At 41.3% G+C, this 3,302-nt stretch overlaps 1 pseudogene across 1 annotated transcript in view; it reads right to left on the bottom strand.

Annotated features, from left to right (window-relative positions):
- Nucleotides 1-2,781: 2,781 nt before the first annotated feature.
- Nucleotides 2,782-3,302, bottom strand: part of LOC110325708 — a 2,605-nt pseudogene continuing 2,084 nt past the window's right edge. Inside the window, exon 2 of the transcript XR_002380758.1 lies at nucleotides 2,782-2,931. The product of XR_002380758.1 is annotated as a 60 kDa heat shock protein, mitochondrial pseudogene (transcript). The remainder of the gene's footprint in view (nucleotides 2,932-3,302) is intronic.

Below are 3,302 nucleotides of genomic sequence, written 5' to 3'. Positions count from 1 at the left end.
TCCCTGTCTTAATCTTCTGGATTCAATCACCACTGTGTCTCAAGATCTCCATACCAAGATCCAGATCAGAAACTTCTATCTCCCAGCCTCCAGATTAGGTTCACTGATGAGCCTTCCAATTCTGGATTGTAGTTCATTTCAACTATAGTCAAGTTGACAACCAGGAATAGCCACTACAGGGCCTCACTAGAAGCAAATGTGGCATATATCATTCTGGTTAACCACTTGTGACTGTATTCAGATAATTTTCCCCCCCCCTTAAAGATCCTGTGGCAGAGGAGAATTTGGGAAATGGCCTTTTAAGTATACCTTCCTTGCCTAAGTCCTGGTAGAGAGTTTTCAGTAGGAACACTTGGTTAGAAAGAGGTAGAGTTTCCAAAGATTCTTTTAGAGAGTCCTAGAAGATCAGCCACATCCTGATTGATGCAAGTTCTCTGTGAAAGTGCTGGTAGCCAAATTTCCTCTGGTTTTGCTACACATGTGAGGTCTCTAGATCCCTGTGTAAAGCACTTCTACCTGCAACACAGAGCACATCTACATTTCCCAGATTAATTATGGCTACAGCAAGCAATTATAGTTATTAACTTTTCTTGGCAGGGCTTTAACTCCAGAAGGGCAAATTAAATAGCAGATTTGGGACCTAGGGTTGAGGTCTGGGCATGGGGAAGAGGCTGGACAAGACAGGCCTGGGTTTTGTGGGTATGGAAGTTTTTGATATTTATCAGGCACCACATGTGGTACAATTGACCACAGCCTTCTACTTGCTACTGAGTGGTAGCCTGGAAAGGACTAAAGGAGGCACATCCAGAAAGAAGGTCAGAGGTAGAATGAGGTATATCTGAAACAAGGCTAGGCTGAGGAAAAAATGGAAGGCCTAGCATTCAGGGATGCATTTGAAGTCCTGGAAAAGATTCCATGATGGTCAAGACTAGGGTAAAATAGCCAGACTCATCATAAAGGGACTAAACAGATGAGCCTTGGTGGTTGGGAAAGTCAAGGTAGAAAATACTCACTGATGTTGCATGCCCATGATTCTGTGGATCCTGGACCAAGCATTGACCTTTAGGGACCAAGTCGAGTACATTGGAAATCACAGTGGCTTAAGGCAGTAAGACAATGTTTAGAAGCCTTACATAACAGCAATAGGGCTTCTCTAAGCAAGTCAAGACTGATTTAGGATGAGTCAAGGAAAGATGTTGTTAGAAATAAGTTTGCATATAGCTATCTCTTGTGAGGCTATGCCAGTGCCTGGCAAATATAGAAGTGGATGCCCACAGTCATCTATAGGATAGAACACATAGACCCCAATGGAGGAGCTAGAGAAATTACCCAAGGAACTGAATGGGTCTGCAAGCCTATAGATGGAACAACAATATGAACTAATCAGTACCCCCAGAGCTCGTGTCTCTAGCTGCATATATAGCAGAAGATGGCCTAGTTGGCCATCGTTGGGAAGAGAGGCCCCTTGGCCTTGCAAACTTTATATGCCCCATACAGGGGAATACCAGGGCCAAGAAGTGGGATTGGTTGGTAGGGGAGCAGGGCGGGAGTAGGGTACAGGGGACATTCGGGATAGCATTTGAAATGTAAATGAAGAAAATATTCAATAAAATAATTTAAAAAAAAAAAAGAAAGAAGTTAAAGGTGGCAAAGAAAGAGGCTACACTCTAGTTAAAATGTCTCAACAAGGAAGTTTATTTCCTGTCAGAAGGGTGTGTTATTCACAATGATGGTTGAACAAGCACACCTGCACAGGAAGTGAACTCGGTTTGTGGGTCAGCAAGCACACCTGCAAAGGAAGTGCAATTAGTTTGTGTTTTTTAACTAGCTGCTGACTGTGCCTTTCCCCCTATTGGCTAAGATTTGACTTCATGGTTTTTTGAGGGTAGATAATTTCAAAACAATTGGAGCAAACAATGAAGATGAGTGGAACAGTGGACCACTAAGATTTGATGATGCGAAGCAGGGCATTTGTGTAAAATCAGGATTACCCTGAAAAGCATGAAAACATTTGCATAAAGGTTTTACCAGATGAGGGAAGTAAAGACTTGAATTCTTTGTTGTAAACAAAAGTTTTGTAGTGTTTGTCAGGATGGTCTAATCTTAAATGTTTCTTACAATATGAAGATGGAAGAGTTACTGACTGTGTCCTGGCTGGGACATCTTGGATTTAGGGCTGAGACAGACACACCCTCAAATATGGGATCCTTATGTGGCCCCACAGACATTGCCACATATGTGAAATCACAAAGGGGTTCTTTAATGGAGGTATATAAAATGAGACCTCGAGACTATGTAAGGACATTTTTCATTTTTTCTAGATGGCTTTATACACTTAGTGAGATTCCAAGAAATCAGTTTTCCATTCTGTGCCCCAGTGTACCCCATTTGATGCTTGAATTCACATTCATCACACACATTTTTAAAAACAGAACACAGTCTATTAATTTATTATAAAATATTGGCTTTCATTTAAAAGTGACAGTTGTACTGAAGTTCTGACATTTTTTTATTGCTATTTTAAATTTTCTATTTTCTTTCAATCAATTGAATTTTAGCAAGCTAGATTTTTTTTTATGTGTTTTTGTGTGGGCATAGTTTTTTCCCCTTTGGTTATGTTTTTATTCAAATAGGCTGTCTCTATTGCTTCTCGGGAATGAAACACATTTTAATAGTTTATGCAGCCGGCTTTTTTTTCTTCTGTGGTAGGTTTCTTTTCTGCTGGTTTTCTTGGTAGCCACAACCCTTTCCCCCTGCAGGCTTCTTATCTTCTTGACCTCCTTAGGCTCCTTCTTCCTTGCCTACAGCCGACTTCTTGTCTGCAGTCCCCTGTGATGCAATCTTCTTCAAGTTGGCTGCCAGTGCAGTGGCTGCTGTTTCCAGTTTTCCACCTGGAGTTTGTGATTTCCGGCCTTCGGAAGAATGGTATTCCTGTGCATAGTCTTTGTGGTTCTTCAGTGGATTCTTCTTCAAGACTCTACACTGACTCTTCTTGCGTGGTGCTCAGGGGGCTCTTTGGATCTCTGGGATTTTCAAGAATCTGCTGATATCTGAGTTCATCATCTTGTGCATGGGATGGTTAGTTACTCTTGAGGAAATCAGCCTTATGCCAAATGTCATGCTACTCATCTAACTTCCAGAAAGCACTTTGAGTCCAAATTCAGAGACATCCCACATGCCCACCAGGAGCAATTTTTTTTTTAAACTTTAAACAAAATTATATTACACAAAGGTTGTCACATAATTGGATACTTCTCTACTTTGTACACAACCATTCCCACCCTCCACAGAAAGGCTGCTTC

This window comes from Mus pahari, chromosome 8 (assembly GCF_900095145.1).
Source record: "Mus pahari chromosome 8, PAHARI_EIJ_v1.1, whole genome shotgun sequence".
Taxonomy (NCBI): Eukaryota; Metazoa; Chordata; class Mammalia; order Rodentia; family Muridae; genus Mus; species Mus pahari.
This window is presented reverse-complemented; position numbering and strand designations above follow the sequence as displayed.